The sequence below is a fragment of the Podarcis gaigeae genome (assembly GCF_964106915.1).
Source record: "Podarcis gaigeae genome assembly, chromosome: 3".
NCBI classification, from domain to species: Eukaryota; Metazoa; Chordata; class Lepidosauria; order Squamata; family Lacertidae; genus Podarcis; species Podarcis gaigeae.
This window is the reverse complement of record NC_139680.1, coordinates 27,518,656-27,542,173: the sequence shown is the minus strand read 5'-3', so window position 1 is coordinate 27,542,173 and position 23,518 is coordinate 27,518,656.

Genomic DNA, 23,518 nt, shown 5'->3' with positions numbered 1-23,518 from the left:
AGCTTTTCAGACAACAACAGGTGAAGGATTTTAAAAGATTATCATCAACAGTATTATAAAAGGGTTGTTGTTTTTTACGAAGCTGACCCAAAGATCAATTATCCCTATTTATATATCCTTGTACAATCTTGGTATAATGCTTTCAAATTATTATGGCTTCCAGATTTATTTCTATTATGACGCTTATGCGGTTGCCAGGTTACCAGACATCCCCATTTCCAGGGGACAGTACCCAGATTTACAAATCAGTCCCCTGACAAAATCCATCTATTTAGTAGGAACTTGAAAAATGTCCCGGATTCATTGGGGGGGGGGGGGGAATCTGGTAAGCTTACCATGAAGGCACTTCCAGGGTTTACATAAAAGGGGTTCTACAGAATAGACACAGTATCCAATAAAATTTGCCATTGCAGCCTGTTTCCAGGTTCGGAGAAAATAGAAACAGTAACAGAATGTTCATAAGGGTACTAAATAAACTTTAATTAGAGAGCTGCAATAAGTTTCCTTCCCTCATCTCCTTTCATTACTTTTGCCTTCCCCAACCTGAGGCCTGCTAGATGAGCTACATTACATATACTTTTGGACTACAAATACCATCATTTCTGATCTTTGGCCATGCTGGCTTCACCTGGTGGGAGTTGTAGTTCAGAGTACCAGGTTGGGGGAAACTATGTTATTCCTTCCTGCCATTTTAATACACTATCTAGACAGCATCTTAAAAAGCAGAGACATCACCTTGCCAACAAAGGCCCGTATAGTTAAAGCTTTGGTTTCCCCAGTAGTGATGTATGGAAGTGAGAGCTGGACCATAAAGAAGGCTGATCGCCGAAGAATTGATGCTTTTGAATTATGGTGCTGGAGGAGACTCTTGAGAGTCCCATGGACTGCAAGAAGATCAAACACATCCATTCTGAAGGAAATCAGCCCTGCATGCTCACTGGAAGGGCAGATCCTGAAGCTGAGGCTCCAATACTTTGGCCACCTCAGGAGAAGTGAAGACTCCCTGGAAAAGACCCTGATGTTGGGAAAGATGGAGGGCACAAGGAGAAGGGGACAGCAGAGGACGAGATGGTTGGATGGTGTTCTCGAAGCTACCAGCATGAGTTTGACCTAACTGTGGGAGACAGTGGAAGGCAGGAGTGCCTGGCGTGCTCTGGTCCATGGGGTCACGAAGAGTCGGACATGACTAAACGACTAAACAACAACATTGATTTATATAACGTTGAAACATACGTAAATTGCATTATTTATTTATTTTACATATTACAGATGGTTAAGTATTCAATGAAAATTAATCCTTTGGAAGGAAAATGCTTCAAGACTCCATGTGATCAGCATGATCCAGATCAAAATTTGAATATGGAGAGAGACGCCAATGTACACCTCACTCTTCCTGGTCAGGCACACAGAGTGTGAAAGCAATTCGCATTCAGGGCAGCACAAAATTGTACTTTGGGGGGAATGGGAGCTGGCAGTCTAGCACCTCTGCTGAACAAAGGTCATCCTGCTGTGCAGAATGATAGAAGAGAATTCTAGAGTTGGAAGAGATCCCAAGGGTCATCTAGTCTAACCCCCTGGAATGCAGGAGTTTTGCCCACAGCCATCCCCGGTTGGGCTCAAACCACCAACCTTATGCTTAATGGCCAGACACACTGACCTAAAGCTTGCAGCTATTGCATCAGGCAAGGATCTCTGGGTCTGGGTCTATATGTCTATTCCTATTACGGAATACATGAAGAAAGCAGTGGTTTAGGAAGCCGTGATGGGGAAATAAGGCAATGAATGTAAATAAGAGTACAGTGGTACCTTGGGTTAAGAACTTAATTCGTTCTGGAGGTCTGTTCTTAACCTGAAACTGTTCTTAACCTGAGGTACCACTTTAGCTAATGGGGCCTCCTGCTGCCGACGCAACACGATTTCTGTTCTCATCCTGAAGCAAAGTTCTTAACCGGAGGTACTATTTCTGGGTTAGCAGAGTCTGTAACCTGAAGCGTCTGTAACCTGAAGCGTCTATAACCCGAGGTACCACTGTACATTTGTTTTCTTCCTTTTTTCATTCTATAGAATGCTTTTTGTCACTTTTGCACAAGTTCTGCTTGAATCTCGTGTGACAGGTCACAGAGCAACGAAACAAAACAAATCTCACCACACACACATTCTGTTGAAATCCGCCAGGCACCATTTCAAGGAATTCCTTGCTTGGATTGGTCAGCAAAAGGATTCTGGAAAGGAATTGGACTTATTTATCAAGTTTGCAAGGTCACATCAATTGACCTGCTTCCCTCTGGTTTCACTTAAAACTTAATTTTGCTCCATGGAAATGACAGGCTCTTCTCCTGTTCCATTCCCTGGAGTCTCTCTGGAAGGATTTCTGTTTTCCACAACGTAATATTTAATCTTTGGGTGAAAAGAAGCATATGTTCTAAAGTGTGGTTGGGAATACACACCCAGTACCCTGAAAACGACTGCACCAAATATTTGCTCAGGCCAGTTCCACCACACTTCAGAATGCATGTCTCTCTTCACTATTCATAGAAGAGATACGAGATATGAAATCCTCCTTCAAAGGAAGCAAATACCAAACACATTTTGATACTTGATTATCTTCTAACACGAGCTCGTCACACTCAGAGCTTCATATTATATTTAAAAAGGACAATACCAGTCATAACTTCTTTGTTCTACTGCATTTTTTAAAATCATAGTGGGCATGATCCAGCCATTGTTAAACACCTTTAAGTCCCATCGATTTTCTCCCCAGAGTGTGCATTTGTTTCACTTTGGTTGGATTGTGTCCAGTCTTGGTATTGTATAGATAATTATGGAGAATTGGGCACAATGATGATTTATTCAAGCGATTATTTTAAAGAGTTACAAAATAAGGAGGGGAAATTCAGCATCACATTAATATGATTGTTCCGAAAACACAAGCATTTCTCCCAGAGTTGAACTGGGATTTGCTGTGCTAGTTCCACCTACTAATGTGACTGTTTAATTGAATATAGCCCAATGGAACCCTGCAGATATTACTGGACTACAACTCCCATCACCCTTCACCATTGGCCATGCTGGCTGTGGTTGATGGGAGTTGTAGTCCACACTTTCTGCAGGGCACTGCATGTGCTATCCTTGATATAAGCCACTGTTGTGGGTGCGAGCCCTATTGAACTCAGTGGGACTTGCTTTTGAGTACAGTTTATTATTACTATTTATCACACTTATTAAAAAATAGCTCAAAAGCAGCTTACAAAAAAGTAGGGCATAAATTAAAACCAACATGAAACTAAAATGAGTATAAGCTAAAAACACATTCATATTTCTTTTTTAAAAAACACACTGAAGGAGGCCGTGAATATCAAAAACCCTCCAGATTAAATCAATCTAATTGTAAGCCATTTGCACCCTGTTTTATTTCAGTGGGTGCCCTTCCAGCCCATTGTATGAATTACATAAAATACACACATTTGCATAAAATACACACATTTGCATAAAATACACACATTTGCATAAAATACACACTTCAGTGCTTTTCAGCACATTCACTAAGTCAAATATGCATTTTGTATACATCTTTTTTTTTTTTTACATAAAATTTGTGTTTCTGTGCACCGGAAATACATTGGAAAAATCCAGAGGAATGAGAGTTGGAGAACTATGGGAAAATAGAGAATTTTAAGAAAATGGGAGAAATTATAAGATGCGGTGAAAAAGGGGAAGTAAATGGAACCCATTGGGGGGCAGAGGGAAATCCTAGGATTCAGGGGGTCCTTTATGTGTATGATTATATCAATACTATTTGAATATAAATGTAATTGTAAAAACTAATTAAAAATTGTAAAGAAAGAGATGTGTGTTCTGATCTGCAAGCAAGTTCAGGAGTGTTGGATCAGGTCCCCATTCCCAGCATAAACTATCAGATTTTACTCACTAAGTGTCCAAACTATATTGATGCACTTACACCATTTGTAAAATACATTTTTTTTTTTTTGGACTGACAATGCCCAGTAACAGAAAACGTACGATTTTAGCATCTCTGACGAGAAAGCGCACTGCATGACTGAACCGGGACCTCCAGTTATGCAAACAAATCCGAAGGCAGGAGAGGCTGATGTGCGGATTAGTATCTACTGCATGCTTGCATGACAGGCCGCAAAAAAAATAATATCCAAGATACAGGCTTTGAAGTTGTGGAACAAAGCCCCTTGTATTGCTGATGTTAAAGAAATGCTTCCAAGAAGAATCACTTCATGATCTAAAAGCCAACATATTTGATCCATTAGCAGCAATATTAATCATGTTAATCTATATAGAGTTATTTAGGTATTGGGAATAGGCCATTGCAGGTGTTGAGGGGGCGGCCGGGGAAACCTTTGGTTGAAATTGGTTTTAAAAGGTAACATGAGAAGAAAAGGCGTTGTTCATCCCTTTCCCCTCCTCTCTCTCTCTCCCTGTAAATCTCATCATGTTTAATGTTGCACCATTACATAGCTCTTATTTTGCATAAATACATGATGATTATAGCAGTATAACCTTGGCAACACACCGTCCCCTTGAGGCAGCCTGAAATAGAACAGAAATGCAGATTATGCCATGTAACCGCCCCGTTGGGAGCAATATTTTATGTTGCTTTATTTCCCTTTCCATAAGATTCAATGAAAATGAAGGTAATTTCGGTTCTGCTAGAACAATGAGCAAGTGGAACAAGGGAAAAGTACAAGGAGTGCATGTTCCCGGTCATAACTTCGTGGAAATCCCGAACAGTAATCACTCAACGTTTGGTTCTTAAGTTGACTTCTGTAACTAAAAGCTAAAGATTTGAAATGGCCACTACTAAAAACCAAGGGTGTAGGAAGAGGGGTGCTGGTGGGGTGAGGTCCACCCCAGGTGTCATCCCTGAGGGGGTGACAAAATGGCACACCGTGGGGGGCGGCACTTACCGCGGGGCCTGGCCCGAGCCAGCACGCCCGAGCCATGTGTCTCTCCTGGGAGTGACATGGTGGCTCAGGGCCCCAGGCTGCCCAAAATGGCAGCGTGAGGCTTGCGTCCTCCAGGCAGACTCTGTGGGCAGCTCACTGCAGCACCCCCTGGACGGATCACCACCCAGCCCCCGTGGGCGGATTGCCCTGCCCCCACCGCTATGGGTGTTGGAGCAGCTAGCTATGCCCCTGCTAAAAACACCTATTGATGGGTGAGCTCTCTCCCCTCACACACTCTGATTTGCTTCATAATTAAATTGGCTTTCCCAAGGTTTGTGTGTGGGAATGGAGTTGAGAGATGACACAACCTGGGGAGAAAACAGCAAAGACCTGATGAAGAGAGCACAGCAGAGGTTATATTTTCTGAGAATCCTCCAGCAAAACAATCTCTCAAAGGACCTGTTGATGGCATTTGACCATTGTACAGTGGAGAGTGTATTAACTTATGGTCTGTGTGTGTGGTTTGGGAGCTGCACGGTCAGGGAAAAAACAATGCTGTCCAGGGTTGTAAAGACTGCAGAGAGAATAACTGGGTGCACTCTTCCCACCTTGGATCAAATCTATGCTTCCAGGTGCCATAAGAAAGCTGCAGAGATAGTGAAGGACAGTGCGCACTCTGGAAATAATCTATTTCAGTTTCTGCCTTCTGGAAGAAGGTACAGGGTTATAAAGACTAGGACTAGCCGCCTGAGAAAGTTTCTATTCAAATGCGATTTTGGTTTTAAACGCAGTGTAAGGTAGTCTCTATGGGAGTATATTGTATTTAAAAATGGGGTATCAGAGTTTTTAGGGGGCTAACCAGGTTGGGATAGCTGGGATAGCAGGCTTGTTGGGTTATGAATATCTTATGTAGAATTTACAATATCGTTGTTCTGCATAGGACAATAACTATAAAGATTATCGTATTGTATCATTTCTTGGGAAATCCTTTTTGAGTATTCTTTTGGAGAGAGCTGCGAAAAACCCAATGTTGGCCAACTCACCCCCAGTCTTCTCTACCTTTTTTTCTCCCTTTGTCCAAACTTACTTTGGCAAAAGAGGAGCAGAGATAAGGAAAGATGGTGATGAGGATACCTTTAACCTTATTCTTTAAGGTGGAGCATCGACTGCTGAGCATCGATGGCTACCATGTACCCTGGGAAATGTCTCAGTCCTACAGTCAGGAGGAATGGAGAACTAACGCTGAGTTGAATTTTTCATGAGGTCAGATTTATTTATTAAGAAAAATTACAAACCACCCACTCATATGCAATATCAAGATGGTTCACAGCAATCTTGACATATGCAATGGAACATAATATACCACAAAACTCTACCTCCTCAATCCATCCATTAAAAAGACATTCACTAAAACTCTTTTCCCCTCCAGGTTTCCTGAGGATCCTGTTGAACCTTCCATAGCAGGCCTGTTTGCGTGTTGAGTCCCACAGTGCCACCCCAAAAAAATTCACACTTCACACTTCAATTTTTGTTTAGGTTTTTGGCATAATTTTGGCCACAACTTTATTTCAATACAAAAAATGTGAGTGGTTGCTTAGGCATTGGTTTGACTATCTGTCCTTGTCCCCAAAGGACAGAGCTGGTCCCTTCCGGACACCACCGGAAGCCAGAGGACAGAGCTGGTCCCTTCCGGACACCACCGGAAGCCAGCATGGGAAACAAGTATTGGGAGAGAAATGAGGCCGGGAATCAGTCCAACACTTCTCACCCTCATGTTCCGGTGGGGCTTGCACGGCCCAAGTCCGGCACCACGGACAAGGACGAAAGAATGGCAAGCCCCTGGATTCCTTTAACGGAATTCCCTTTCCGCATCATTTGGAGGGATAGGCACTTACCCCTCCAAGAACCAATTAACCAATGCCTAACCGCCAACCTTACAAGTTGTGACGATTTGCTACGCAGTAGGCAAAAACCAAATGGCAACAGCCAATCAACCAAATGGCAAAATTCCTACCAGGCCCCCGCTCAAAGGCGAACGACCCCATGACAGGCATAGCAAGGTCAAGAGAACCAAAGAACCACCCTATAAAAGGGAGGGGGGGCGGGTGATCCATTGCAAAACAGCCAAGAGGACTTCCCAACGTCTGGCTCCTATATTTATAGATTCTGACCCCTCCTCCGAAATGGCAACACTCAAAAATCCCCAGCAACCCAATTAACCCTTTACAGGTTTGGGTTCCCAAATTTGCCTAGTCATAACACAGTGGCCTGTTCCCCCAACCGCAACACGTGCTCTCTGTTAGGGAGAACACGCTTTGTCACCCTGGCCTTCAATTGTCTAAATTTTGGGAGAGGTCAGGAAGCCAATACCAGGGCTATCTGCCAATGGGGAACATGGGTGCTGAGAAACTAAAGTTATTATTGTTCATTTAACAAAGTTATAGGCTGCTTCACCACATAAAGACATCAAAGCAGTGTACAAGATAAAACTAGAATAAAACACAAAACTGCAAGTTCTAAAAGCAATAAAACCATTTCAGCAAACTCTAAAAGCAGCAAAGCCATATTTACAAATGCTAAAATTTCTTCAGGTATACAATTGCTCCATAAGTGATTGGGTCACACCTCAAGGAAAGCCTTCTTGAACAAAAATAAGTTCAAACATCAGAAGGATTTGGGACTTGGTTACAAAAAGCTCATTTTTAAAAAACCAAATCAAACCAGGGGCAGTTCATTTAACCTAATTCTGAATTTTGGCACCATTGCAATAATTCTTAATCTAGGTTCCACCAAGAGAAAGAAACATAAGCAGTTTTGAAACTGCACGCAATATCAGATGGAGAGAATTATAGCATGTGGTTAATCCTACCAGTGAAATCGATAGGATTTAGGAGGCTTGACTTTGCCTGGGCCATGCAGCTTATTATTAGCTGATGATCTCAAAGTGTCGAAAATTCTGCTTTCTGTGAGCTTGAAATACAACATCTTCAGAATGGAGCAATTACTCTGCTGGGGAAACAGGTAGCCAAAATGGATGGTTTCTGTGCGATGTCAGTAACACCCTTGGTTTTAACTCCCCATATTAAAAACAACATCTCTTACTGTTGTTTCTCGGTAATATTTCTGTCCATTTTCAGCTCGGTGTATAATGCCACTTACATCAGAGAAATTGCCCTCATTTATTTCCAGAGAGGGAGAGCCCGTTTGAAAAATAACTTCGAAATAATTCCACTCGTGCAAATCCAAAGTGATGACAATGTGTTGCTGATATTTTAACAAGGTTTCCATCCATGTTTTCCCTACTGATGGTGGATTCTTGCAGCTTTCTACCATGAGATAAAGAAGGGCGACATCCAGCCACATCAGACATTGATATGTAGGCCTGCATGTGTTGGCAGATGTCAATAATGCACCAATGGAAAACAGCTGTATTTGTAGGTCACTTGACATTTTGGTTGTGCATTTTGTGTCAGTCATGAATGGCACACAGACATTTAAAAAGATGTTCTCCTTGGCAAAATACACAGACGTAGAAACCAGGAAAGAACAGAGTGCCTCTCCAAGGCACTGCTAAAAACTCTGGTGGTTAATTCTTGTAGGCACCTACAGCAACTGATGTGAGGCATCACTTAGGTGCTTAAGTACAAAATGTGTGGACTCTTAAGAACATTGAATCATAGAACTGTAGAGTTGGAGGGGGACATTGAGGGTCATCTAATCCTGCTGGATCAGGCCCAAGACCCATCTAGTCCAGCATTCGGTTCTCACATTGACCAACAAGATGCCCATGGGAAGCCAGCTTAGTAGGACTTGAGCTCAACAGCACCTGTGATTCCCAACAACTGGTATTCAGAGGCATACTATCTCTGACAGGGAAGGTCAAACTTTAACCATCGTTGCTGGTAGGCATTGATAGCCTTGTCCTCCAGGAATTTGCCATTCAGGTTCTGCAGAATGGAGAATCTAAAAACAACTGTAACGTTTTTCCTTTTTGGCCATCTGGTGTCACCGTGTTATAATGCATTTAAAAAGACTTAAAAAGACAAACAAACAACTAATGTAGCTGAGTCTTTGCTCTGCAGTCCTGACTCTGGATCTGATTCAGATTGTTCCAGTATTGCCTTCTAGATTTCCCTCTGATTCTGGCTGCTCTTTGGTCCAGACTCCCATTTCACTCCAGACTGTTGCTGATGTCCCAGACCTGACTATTGCCTGGGACAAAATGGAGTAAAATGAGCTGGGCGGAAATGTGGCTTCGCTTGAAGTGTAGAACCTTGAAATTTTAAAAACACAACACTTCACTCATCACTGGATGGTGCTCTTATTCCTCGTCACAGAATCAGTGCTTCATTAACATGTGAGCCCATTAATCTCATAGTTGGCATATGAATTCCCACTTGATTTGAACATCTGCCTGGAAGGCGCATCTCTAATTATGTTATTCCACGATTAAAATAAATATCAAAACACATTTCTGCTTCTTCCAGTTTGCTTTCCCTCATACTACCACCGCCGAAATAATCGTGGCTAAAGCTTGTCAACTCTCAGTGGTGCTAAGATTTCATTAAGAGAGGGCGATGCAACAGAGTAATTCAATACGCATTTATGGAACAAATGTCCACAGGGTTTTATTACTGTCAAATCATGAGGAAAACCAAACAAGCCTCTTGAACTGCAGTTTCCCACACTTTAAAATCCAAATATCTTTAAGTAACTAACTTCTGTCGAATGCTAATTGGTGAAGCATAAAAAATTACTACGAAGTCACTAAAAACAAATCGCTAGTTTAATGCATGTCACATCTGTATATGTGGATGCCTTAATATCTGGAAATGACAGGCACAAGCCAGAGTATGGTGTGAACCACAGAAGCCTGGGGCTAGGATTCACATCCCGAGGATCCTCAGATAATTGTATTATGTGCCTCCCACTTCCTCCATTGTGAGAGGTCCAAGGGTATTGCTACAGGGTTTGTTTTCCTTGGATGAGATAGCACTAGATATTTATGGTGACATGTAATATTTACTTTATTTATTTACAACTATGCAAACAGAGTGTATTGAAAGCAAATGGGGCCTCGCCCCAATAGGCAGCAAAACCTCTGGTTCTGCTTCACAATCCTGAAAGCAAAGGTAAAGGGGGGGAGGGGATATGCCAGGTGAGCAATCATCTCTTTGGGTTATATCTAGCTAAACCGTACTCAGAATAGTAAAGGTAAAGGGACCCCTGACCATTAGGTCCAATCGTGACCGACTCTGGGGTTGCGGCGCTCATCTTGCTTTATTGGCCGAGGGAGCCAGCGTTTGTCCGCAGACAGCTTCCGGGTCATGTGGCTAGCATGACTAAGCCGCTTCTGGCGAACCAGAGCAGCACACGGAAATGCCGTTTACCTTCCCGCTGGAGCAGTACCTATTTATCTACTTGCACTGGCGTGCTTTCAAACTGCTAGGTTGGCAGGAGCTGGGACCAAGCAACGGGAGCTCACCCCGTCTGATCAGCAAGTCCTAGGCTCTGTGGTTTAACCCTCAACGCCACCATTGAAATCAATAGGCATAAGTTACTTGTGGCTAATTAAATCAATTTATTTCATTGGGTCAACTCAATTATTTAGTTGGAGAGAACTATCGGCCTGAGTCTCTCAGTGCCTAAATTTAAACTGGTGCAGCTGACTGTTTTGATCCCATTCTACATCCCATTCCACTTTCCAAAACCTCAGAAGTTCCAAACATCATTTACGTAATTATTAGGTCTTCTCTAGTTCAGTATACATGCACACACCCCAGTTCTGTGGTCTTGGATTCATTATTAGTAGGTGTTTTTATTTTATAAAGATCGCTCTAGAAGCATATGGATATTTGGTCTGTGCTTTGTCCTAAGTTGTGCTACCCAAGACAGCCCTTTTGTCGATGCCACATTCTTCATGCTTCTCTGAGAAGTATTATTGCTCTTATTGGAGTTGCATCTTCGTTAACTGCATTTGAAACCAGAGACAACGTGACTATCAGGTGCCGAACCCAACATTTGACATGTTCTGTATCTTATTTAGTACCTTTATATCTATCCAGGGGCAGACCTGGAGCTTTCAAATTTCAGTGGCACCCTGTTTGAGGTCAAAATTTGGCACCCCCGCCTCTCGCTTTCCATTCCGCTCAGTTCACCTTGTCAAAGTTGTAGTGCCCCTAGATTCACCTCTGATCTATCATTCTTCCATCAAGAGGCATAAATGAGATTCGGTGGCCATTTTCCATGCGGGTACCAACCACGTGCTTCATGTCATCAAAGTGGCTGAATCATCTGTCCTCAGATCATACCTTGCTGCTTTCTAGAAACAGCAGGTTTCAAGCAGAGCTCTGTTAGCTTGTCAACAGTGGCAGTGGTTACTGCAAACTGGCACATCAACTGATGGAAATGTGTATAACTCTCAGTCAAATATTTATTACAGCTATAGGCCAACACAAGGTAAAAGCACCTACTTTAAATAAATAAGCAGACCTTGCTAAATAGGCGATAGGGCAGCTATAGAGGTATGGGGAATCACATGCTCATTTTCTCAATTAAGATAGACCAGGATAAGATAAAAACACATAAGGCACATAAATAAAGTGAAATATAAAATCTGTAGGTGTAAACCTTCAGTTTTAGACCTGTTGTGTGGCACACACCATCCTCCGATGTCTGTCAATCATAGCAACACAATATCTAGTGACTGAATATGTTATATCAGGCTTTATATCTTGGAGCAATTTAAAGATATAGAATTGCCCTGGCACGTATATTTGTATAATACTGGCAATGGGGGTGGGGGACAAAAACATGTTCAATTGTTTCTATATGCTCAGAGCCATTGGGACATTTTTTCTCCTCATAAAGTGTCTTCCTGAAAAGACCTTTCTGGATGGCTGAAGGGAGAGCCTGGCAACAAGCCAGAGTGAAATCTCATCACTGTTTTGGTATTTCAAGATTAGTTAAATATTCAGTTGAGGAGGTAAGATACCTACTAGTTTCACTGGTGATGAAATTTGGGGACCTGGCTACATGTGACTGACGTTATATCAACCACACACTGTTTTAATAGTTTCTTTGGCGTGTTCATAGCCATAACTGATTTAGTCATCAAGGAATATAAATAGCTGGTGCCCTATTGTAAGAGACGGGGGAAAGGTTGAGTTATTGTAAAATGACATGTTTGATTGCTGCTGTAGCAGTTCATAATTGTATGAGGAAAAGAACAATTTAGAAACTTGAATGGCTGGGTCATTTACATGTGTTACTAGAACCTCAGCATAAGAACAAAAGCAGCTACCTTATACCAAGTCAGACCACTGGTCCATCTAGTTCAGTATTGTAGCTCCTGTTGCTCGGTCCCAGCTCCTGCCTACTTAGCAGGTTGAAATTACACCAATGCAAGTAGATAAATAGGTACCGCTGTGGCGGGAAGGTAAACGGCATTTCCATTCATTCTGGTTTCCGTCATGGTGTCCCGTTGCCCCAGAAGTGGTTTTAGTCATGCTGGCCACATGACCTGGAAAGCTATCTGTGGACAAAGGCCGGCTCCCTCAGCCTGAAAGCGAGATGAGCGCCACAACCCCAGAGTCGCTTTTGACTGGATTTAACCGGTCAGGGGTCATTTACCCTTTTACCTTTTACACTGATTGGCAGCATGTCTGTTTCAACATGGTAGCTGTTGATAAGTAGCCTTCAGAGCGATGGACTCATAATCTGGTGAACCGGGTTCACACCTCCACTCCTCCACATGCAGCTGCTGGGTGACCTTGAGTTAGTCACACTTCTTTGAAGTCTCTCAGCCTCACTCACCTCACAGAGTGTTTGTTGTGGGGGAGGAAGGGAAAAGAGAATGTTAGTGGCTTTGAGACTCCTTCGGGTAGTGATAAAGCGGGATATCAAATCCAAACTCCTCCTCCCCTTCTTCTTCTTCTTCTTCCTGCCATGTAAGTGGACTTCACCTTGTGGCAGTGAATTCCATATTTTAACTATCTTGCTGTTGCTGTTGCTGGCATCCACCTCTCTCCAGAGACAATGGAGTGCGCCTCTCAGGGTGAAGTCAAACTGCTGCATTAGCAGCACCAAAATGACCTCCCCAGGAGGTCGTTTCTAAGAACTCAAGTTCATAATTCTAGTCATGATCAGCTGGAATGGAAAGATTCCAAGAAGAGGGCAAGCCACATGCTGCTGATCTTTCAGCAGAGCCGATGGAGAAGGCCCTGCAGCCTCGTTTCTCCCTCTCCTATCGCGTTCCAAAATGGCTGCCAAAAGAGGCCAGTTGAAAGAGGTGCCTGTTGAAGTACAGTAGTTTATTAGTTTCACGGATATCTCAGTCTAAAACGTTAGTGATGTAACTGTTGGTTTCCAGCAATCGGAAACGCTTGAATTTACTTAACCTCAATAAAGCTCTATTTGTTTCAGCTTTGGGTAGAACAAGACCAGGCTTGCAGATCTTTAGATATATGCTAGTGGCTTTAAGTAGAAGCTGGAGTTGGAATGTAGGGCATGATAAATAAAGCCCCTAGCAACATCAAGTGCTACATGGTTCAGGACAAGGGTGTGTGTGTAAAATTCTATAGCAAGGGTTTCAGTTTTCACTCTTTTCTGTTAGCAGTTGGCTTGAACTCAACCCACATTTCATTCATGCTGTCATTTGGAGTACCAGGGTGCCATCCTAACCCAACTCCTTGTCATTTTTCTGAAAAACGATTTGGCATCGTGCCATACCATCCAACTGGAATGTGTGAAAACCTGGATGTGTGTCTTCCAAGGCTGGACTCCCACATGAGTCTCATGACCTGTGCAAGATCACGGCCCCGGAAAAACGCTTTTCTTTTCAGGGCAAGATTGTGGTTTGATTGGCAGGATGGCGCAGGCAGGACAGCATTGCTCACCTGCCTTCCCAACACCGAGCTTTGCTACTGGTTCCTAGCGAGAGGAACAGAGACTTCCATGTGCAATGTTAAGGCTGCTGATAGAGTGTTCACTTATGTGTCACCAAAAATTAGGAATCCCATCCCTCCAAAAAGGACACAGAAGAGGACACAGATGTGAATCACATGTTCATAAGCTATTGTATTTTTCGCTCTATAAGACGCACCAGGCCACAAGGCGCACCTAGTTTTTGGAGGAGGAAAACAAGAAAAAAAATATTCTGAATCTCAGAAGCCAGAACAGCAAGAGGCATTTCACTGTAGATGGGCAACTGCAAGGTCTTTATTTCCCTTCTTATGGTTCATCATCTTTATGGCCCTCTGACAAGTAGGCCATAGAAAATTACCTGTAAATGGATGTGTGTAATTGAAGGGCAACACATGCCCCTCCCCAGCCCCCCATTCAGCATCCAGTGTCTGTTTACAGAATTCAACAAAAAGAGTTATGCAGCATTTCATAGAGTACCCGTCCTCAGTTTGCCACAGGGAGTTGCCATCAGTGTATACTGAAGTGTATATCTCTATGTTGCAACAGTTTGCATGCAGCAATTTGTCAAATTCACATTTTGCATTTTGGGTGAAGACTTTAAAAGTACAGTATAATGTGGGATGTGGGTGGCGCTGTGGGTTAAACCACAGAGCCTAGGACTTGCCAATCAGAAGGTCGGCCGTTCGAAACCGAGCGACAGGGTGAGCTCCCATTGCTCGATCCCTGCTCCTGTCAACCTAGTAGTTAGAAAGCACGTCAAAGTGCAAGTAGATAAATAGGTACTGCTCCGGCGGGAAGGTAAACAACATTTCCATGCGCTGCTCTGGTTCACCAGAAGCGGCTTAGTCATACTGGCCACATGACCCGGAAGCTGTACGCCGGCTCCCTCGGCCAATAAAACGAGATGAGCGCCGCAACCCGAGTCGGCCACGACTGGACCTAATGGTCAGCGGTCCCTTTACCTATAATGTGTGAAGAGGCCCTTAGTTAGTTGCCCAAAGGTCAACTATAGCAGACAACCAGAAACACAAACTTTTCCTGTTTGCACTGACTTTTCCATTTAACAAATAGGTTTCACGGGAGCTTCCTGCAGCCAATTGGAAGCCGTGATTTGGTTTTCGAACATTTTGGAAGTTAAACAGACTTCCGGAACGGATTCCATTTGACTTCCAAGGTACGACTGTACAGCAAAGGTGCCTTCCCTATGACAGTGGGCAGGAAGTTCCTGAGTGTAGATGCTGCTGCACTAAAATATCCATTTCTTACAAATGTAAGAACAGGTATTATGTGGTACCTGGAACAGTGTCAGTTCCACAGATCAAAACAGTTGACTGGGCATGCATGGGAAGAGGTGGTCCCATGAGTAAACTAGCTCCAAACTGTTATGGGCTTTATATACCAACCGTTTACACCTCCAACCATGACAAGACAGTGCATTGCACTCCATCCCTTCCCCCTGCACTGTCTGTTCATCCCTCTGTCCATTCCCCTGACTGGTGGGTTGGACTAATTTGAGACCACTCTGTGTGGACATTTAAGTCACTGAGGGCTTTCATCCTGAAATCCTCCAGTATGATGCCAGAGCCACCTCAGCCAACTCTGTGCAGTTGAACACGGCAAGGGATCTCCTTACTCAGGGCTTCCCAAACATAGGTCTCCAGTGGTTGTCGGACTACAACTCCCATCATCCTTAGTTAGCAGGACCAATGGTCAGGAATGATGGGAACTGTAGTCCAAAAATAGCTGGAGACCCAACTTTGGGAAACCCTGCTTAGTGCTATATGCTTTGCAAAATAGATGGTTGCCAACATTTTTCTACAGAAAAGTTATCATCTCCAAATAATGCTTTGTTCGTGACAATCATTCCAAAAACACAGGAATCTATTTCAGCTTTCACACACACACAAATGTTATCCAGTTAGATGTGTTCCTTTGATGTGCAGTTGAATTCTACACATGCTTTCTCAATGGGACCTACTTTCAGGTATGTGTGTGTATAGAATTGCAGCACACACACATTGTGTCCTGTGTTCTCTGGGAGGCAGGGAGGCAGGGAAGAAAGCAATTGCTTGAGAAGAAGAGGTACCCGAGAATAATAAAAGTCATGTGGAGCATATGTAATACCTTAGTAGACATTGTGATGAAGATTGCTGCTGCCTATTTGGAAGGGGGCAGGGAAGAACCTTTCTGAAATAAGTATTATTTTAATCTTAAAACAGAGAAACCCAAGAGGGAAATCATCAACTTCTGGTGTAACTGACATAGAATTAAAATTCCATCTCTCCAAGAGCGAATTGAAAACTAAAGTTGTTATGGAATGTAAAAAAGTTTAAAACTTTCAATTATGTGCAGGTTGGACATCTTTTAAAGATAGGAACTTTAGAAGCCATGTCACCCGCTCCGCTTTTCTTAAAGCCAAGTAAAAAGAAGTGTAATAAATGTGTCTGGATATTTGTGAGCTTAAAAGCAAAGATGATTGAAGCACACAATTGTTCTGTCTTGCAAGATGATACCAAATCTGTAGAAAAGGACCTGATGAGGTCCATGAGATAACAATTTTGGGACTGTAATGAGCAAAGCCGCTAGGGAATTGCTGCGAAAATGGTGGGATTAAGGTCCATTTACTGAAGAAAATTGCAAGGAAATGGCAGGCACATATTTGGCAAGATATTTATTGTTTCTACAAATTAGCTTTTAAAAAGAAAATCTTGGAAAAAGTACACTTCCTAATTTTAAGTAAGAAAAGGCAAACTCTTTCTTCTACCCTTGTTCTGCTCTTGAAATTGTGTTAAAGAAAATTCTTCAAGCTCTAGTCTTTAAAAAAAAATAATTAAATCTGCAGTCTTAATTCTTATGAAAAAATAATTAAGGATATTAGGACAATTTGACAAACTCACAATCCAGCCAGGATCTCCCGAAAGCCGTCTTTGGCATGTGTATCCACAGCTGGATAAAGTACTGCACATGCAATCAGGAGCCACTCAAGAAGTATTATTTCCCAAACAGGAAATAGGACTCAGCTACATTAGTCAAATTATGATGTTATAAATGTGTTATAACACTGTGACACCAGGCGGCGCAGTAGAGCTGAAATCGCAACTCAATGATATTTTCCATTGTGAGCATTACAACGGTTTCTTCCAGAGCTTTTCCAGAGCGTTTTTTATAGCTGTGTAGATCTAGCCTGAATGGGCTGCTTATACAAAGTGCCCATCAACTGCTCATGAGCAGGAGTTAGGTTGCAGCTCTATGCACACTTACCTGGGAGTAAGCCTCTTTACATTTAGTGGGGCTTGTTTGCGAGCAGACATGCAGAGGATTGTGTTGCCCCCCCCCCCAAAAAAAAAACCAGCGGATCAGTATGACTGCTAATTTTACGAAAGGAATACATGGGCAGAAACCCAGCTGCTGAGTTGGATCGCTTCCCATATCTTGCCCTATTTATCATCCTGCAGATTGTTTGGTAGAGAGATTAGCTATTGCAAACTGGTTGGCAAGAGACTTTGTGCTACTATATACATTTATAAATAACATGCAGTAGCTATGTAATATACGTAGGTAATATACTTGTGTCATTCTCAGAAAAACTGAAGGCAAGAGATGTGACTGTTCACATATTTAGTAAATAAATTATCTGTGTCTCTAAGTCAATCGTTTCACTTCCTATCAAAGCTTCGATTAGAAGACGGGGCCTATTAATGGCTTGGGCGGAAGGGAGGGAGGATATTTTTAGTACACTGGTACATCGGGTTAAGTACTTAATTCGTTCCGGAGGTCCGTTCTTAAGCTGAAACTGTTCTTAACCTGAAGCGCCACTTTAGCTAATGAGGCCTCCTGCTGCTGCCGCACTGCCAGAGCACGATTTCTGTTCTCATCCTGAAGCAAAGTTCTTAACCTGAAGCACTATTTCTGGGTTAGTGGAGTCTGTAACCTGAAGCGCATGTAACCTGAAGCGTATGTAACCCGAGGCACCACTGTACTGAAGTTAGCTAGTTGAATTTCACTAGACTCTAGGTCTCTTTCAGCTTCAACTACAAATCCCTCATCAGACATGAAGACAAAACAGAGGCTAAATTGCAAATCAGGCCTGAGTATGTTCATTTCTCTGCATCAGAGTGGCATATCCTGTTCTTGTTAAATCCTAAAGAAATAAAAAAAATGTCCAGTAGCACCTTAGAGACCAACTAAGTTTGCTCTTGGTTTAAGCTTTCGTGTCCATGCACACTTCTTCAGATACCATGAATGCTTATACCAAGAACAAACTTAGGTAACGGTAAAGAGACCTCTGAAAGTTAAGTCCAGTCGCAAACGACTCTGGGGTTGCGGCGCTCATCTCGCTTTACAGGCCGAGGGAGCTGCCTTTTGTCCGCTTCTGCAAACAGTTTTTCTGGGTCATGTGGCCAGCATGACTAAGCCGCTTCTGGTGAAACCAGAGCAGCGCATGGAAATGCCGTTTACCTTCCTGCCAGAGCAGTATCTATTTATCTACTTGCACTTTGCTGTGCTTTCGAAACTGCTAGGTTGGCAGGAGCTGGGACTGAGCAACAGGAGCTCACCCTGTCGCGGGGATTCGAACCGCCGACCTTTCAATAGGCATGCCCAAGAGGCAAAGTGGTTTAACCCACAGCACCATTTTGACTGCGTCAGACCAACACATCTACCTACCTGAATTGTTAATTCTTGTGAAACTTGCTTGAGCCAATCGAAAGCAGGCACTTAACGTGTGCGTAGATGAGTAACAACAACAATAACAATAATTTTATTATTTGTATGCTGCCCATCTGACTGGGTTGCCCCAGCCGCTCTGGGCGGCTCCCAACAGAATATTAAAAACATGATAAAAATTATGATGCAAAAAAGTGTGCAGTCTTATACATGCGTACTTGGGAGAAAATCCCATTAGGACTTCCTTCTGAGTAAATAGGTACAGGCTAAGGCAGTCAAAAAAATAGATTGAAATCATACCGCCATAGTAAGCAGCCATCTATCCAGAGCCGATTTTCCTCACCGTGAGGCAACTGATCTTTCGCTTCACATGCTGCTCTCTTTTCAGTCTTACACAACCCAAACAGCGACACAGCACATCTGTGTCTCACATTAACTCATAATTCAGAAGAACCTTGTGTATTGATTTTCCCCTTTACTAAATCCATAGACGGTTCTTTCTCTTCTTCGATATAAATGCTTTGTATTGAAGCAGCTCCCACCTCCAGATTGTTCCACTAACTCTCAATCTCTTGAATCTGATACACGCAGCTGGAGAAGAATGCACACGCTACTGTGTATCACACCTAATTTGGATGTTAAATAGTCGGACTCCGTCACAGAATTTGTGCCACCTAGTGGTAAAAAAACCAGACTTTTGGGGGCTCTTTCGTGCTCAATAAGAGCAAACAGCAATTCGGGTTCCCCCCGGGGATTGACATTTGTTCCCATCTATCGCTAAAGAGCAGGATAACCAAAAAGACCTTCCCCTGGAATGGCCCAGCAAAATCTAAGTGCAGCCGGCTCCAGGGAGATCTGGACTGCTCCCACCAGTGAACTGGTGCTCTGGCCACTTCTGGCCGCACCCCTTGGGGAGGAGTGAGGCAAAAAGAAAACTGCTCAGACTCGTGCCTAGTGTGGATCAATTGGGAAAACCATTCAGACCAGTCCTTTCCAGGCACAGCGGGGACGAGCCCTTAGTCTTGGTATGCTTCCACTCAATGCTAGAGACTCAGCTACATTAGTTTTTTTTTAATTTATAAATGCATTGTAACACTGTGACACTAGATAGTGCTGTAGAGCTGAAATCGGAACTCCATGAAATTTTCCATTGTGCGCTTCAAAATGTTCTTTTCAGAGCATTTTATAGCTGTGTAGATGCAGCCCAGGTCAGTTAATAGAGTTCTGCCATCTAGTATCCTAGATAAGCATACATCTGGAATACTGGTCAAGGGTTAAGCAGTCTGGCCCACAAATGTGCATTCTTTATGCATGGATTCTGAGAGGACTGAAAAGCGCTATATTTACTTTTTGAGCGTGCACTGTTCACCTGCAAAACATATGTTCGGAATTACTGCAGTTGAAAGAAAATGGCTTCTGTGCTGAGCAACAAAATGTCCAGAGGCTAATAATAATAATAATAATAATAATAATAATTTTATTTATACACTGCCCTCCCCAGCCAGAGCTGGGCTCAGGGCAGCTAACACCAATAAAATTACAATAACATAATAGGGGGAAACAAACAGACAAACAAAAAAACAGTGTATTGAAATATGGGTTAAAATACAATTTAAAATGCAGCTTCATTTTAATAGTAGCCCATAAATCAAAACCATAAGGGGAGGGAAACATAAGGGTCAGACTGAGTCCAAACCAAAGGCCAGATGGAACAGCTGTCTTGCAGGCCCCGTGGAAAGATGTCAAGTCCTGCAGGGCCCTAGTCTCTTGTGACAGAGCGTTCCACCAAGTTGGGACCAGTACTGAAAAGGCCCTGGCCCTAGTTGAGACCAATCTAACTACCTTGTGGCTTGGAACCTACAAAGTGTTGTCATTTGTGGACCTTAAGGTCCTCTGCGGGGCATACCAGGAGAGGCGGCCCCGTAGGTACGTGGGTCCTAGGCCACATAGGGCTTTAAAGGTCAAAACCAGCACATGAAAGATTCTAACCATTTGGAATATGCATCGACGATAACCAAAAAGACCTTCCCCTGGAATGGCCCAGCAAAATCTAAGTGCAGCCAGCTCCAGGGAGATCTGGACTGCTCCCACCAGTGAACTGGTGCTCTGGCCACTTCTGGCCGCACCTCTTGGCATGCCTTGCATGTTCGTACCCATTGTTCTATGTTCTGGTCCATTCCAGGCCACCACACATAACATCGGGCTAGCGACTTCATCCTGACCATTCCCGGGTGTCCCATGTGAAGCGTCTCAAGAACCCTGTTTCTCAGTGGTGCTGGGATGATCACCCTATCTCTCCACAGGAGACAACCCTTATGCATGGACAACTCGTGCTGCCTTGTCGCATAAGGCCTGAATTTGTCTTCATGCGGACCACCTGGCCACCCCCTCCCCACCCAAGTGAGCACACGGGAGAGAACAGCATCTTTCCTCGTTTTCTCAGCTATATCAGTAGCCATTACAGGAGCCCCCGGAAGTGTTTCCAGCATCATTATGTGCTCCGCTGGAGCAGGATCCTCATTGCTCCCGCCAGGAAGGGGCAATCGACTCAGCGCATCAGCGTGGCACAACCATTTCCCCGGCACATGGGTCAAGGTGTACTGGAACCCGTTCAGGAATATAGACCAACGCAACATTCTGGGGGAGAGAATTTGTGGCGTTTGTTTGTTCGGGTTGAACAACCCTAACAGTGGTTTGTGGTCCGTTTCAATGGAGAAATGGCGACCGTACACATAATCATGGAACTTTTTGATTCCTGCCACAATTGCAAGCGCCTCTTTGTCAATTTGAGCATAGTTGCGCTCCGTGGGCGACAACGTATGGGAATAGAAAGAGATGGGCTTTTCCGACCCATCCGGTTCCCTATGACTCAGCACCGCCCCCAGGCCGTATTGAGAGGCATCACATGCCAGGACCAGCGGCTTCGACTCATCATAATGAGCAAGGACGCTCCTGCTACTCAGCATTCCTCGCAAGGAGTCAAAAGCCTTCTGCTGCCCCTGCCCCCATCGCCACACATTCATTTTCTGAAACAGTCTATGTAATGGTTCAGCTACCGAAGCTTTCTGGGGTAAGAACGAATGATAAAAGTTAATAAGTCCCAGGAATGACTGCAACTCCGTCTTGTTCTGTGGTCGTGGTGCCTCGATGATGGCCTTAATCTTAGCATCTGTGGGGTGGATGCCTAATGCATCAATTTTAAACCCCAAGAAATCCACAGTTGGCACCCCAAAACTGCATTTTTCCTTTTTTAGTTGCAACCCCACCTCCTTGAACTTGAGCAACACTGCACGGACACGCGCAACCAGTTCCTGTGGGTCTTTTCCAGCAATCAAAATGTCATCAAAAAATGGCAAGACCCCCGGCAAACCTCTTAACAGGTGTTCCATGAGCCCTTGAAAAATCCCTGGGGCCACACAAACTCTAAATTGTAATCTGTTAACTCTGAACGCCCCTTTATGTGTGACAATAGTCTGTGCTTCCGCTGATTGTGGGGTTACTGGCAGCTGTTGGTAAGCTTGTGCCAGGTCAATTTTGGCGAACACCTTGCCCCCAGCCAGTTTAGCCAACAGATGTGATACGACTGGAATGGGGTATGAGTTTCCCCTGAGTGCCTTATTGATAGTACATTTGTAATCAGCACAGATCCTGACTTCCCCATTTGCTTTAAGGGGCGTGACGATTGGAGTCTCCCACTTAGCGGAGACCACGGGTGAGAGAACTCCTTGCTTGACCAATTTATCCAGCTCTGCTTCGATCTTGGGTTGCAGTGCAAATGGCACTCGCCTTGGTTTGAGTCGGATTGGGGCCACCCCAGAGTCCAATTCGAAGTCAACTGGGGGCCCTTTATAACAACCCAGTTTTCCATTAAAGAGACCAGCAAATTCTTTGCATAATGCCTCGCTCATCTCAGGGCAGGTTTGGATTGAATTAAGCCCAGATATACTCAGTCTCAGGGCGGGGAACCAGTCAGTGCCCAGGAGACTGGGGCGACTGCCCTTCGCAATCACCAGTTTGAGTACCGCCTGTTTGTCCCGGAACTGTACTCTCACGGCACACATTCCCATGACATGGATGCAGCCCGCTGAGTATGACTGCAAAGTTGCCAGGAAGGGCTCCAGAGGAGGCAACTTACCCCTGGGGAAGAATGTCCTCACGGTCTGGTCTGACACGATAGTGAATCCAGATCCGGAGTCCACCTCCATGTCGCACAGCTGACCCTCAATCTTCACCTTGACGTGTGCCTTGCCTTGCGTTGGAAACTGCACGACCCTCCCGTTGATCTCCGTTACGTAGTGGCAGTCCTTTAGAACATGGTTTGCTGTGGGCGGTCTGCGATGCTCCAGTCTAGGTGCTCCTGTCGCTCCCAACGCCACCAATCTACAGACCCTGGCGATGTGCCCTGTCTTCCCGCACGTCCGGCACATAGCATCCCGGAAACAACAACTCTTCCGCTCATGGTTTCCGCCACAACCAGGGCACCTGCCTTGGTGATCTTTGTGCACTGTGCAGGCCTGACGCACTGACTCGACCCCACGGACTGGGCTCTGGCTCGGAGTAGCCTCTAGCTCGTCCATGGCATGCACAACTTCTATCTGTGGCTTAGGGGCCCTGCAACTGGCATCAAGCTCCTCTCTTTCATAATTCTCTGTGGCGGTGGCCTCCTTCAAGGCTGAAGCAAGGGTAACCTCTTCTTTAGCCACGATGCGTCTTCTGGCTTTCAGACCACCGATAAACCGATCCAGGAGAGTCTCTTCCAGATCTTGGAAGTCGCAGTGCTGAGCGAGCTTCCGTAGTTCAGCTAGAAATGCAGATACAGACTCCCCATCACGCTGCTGCCTCTTATGAAACTCCATCCGCCGGGCCATCTTGGTCTCAGTAGGCGCCAAATGGCTTGTTAGGCAGGCAAGAATATCTTTGAGAGATGTCTCACTTAGCTTCGCTGGAGCAAGCAATGCCTTGGCCAGCTTGAAGATCTCAGGCCCACAGTAGCTCAGGAATGTGGCCCTTCT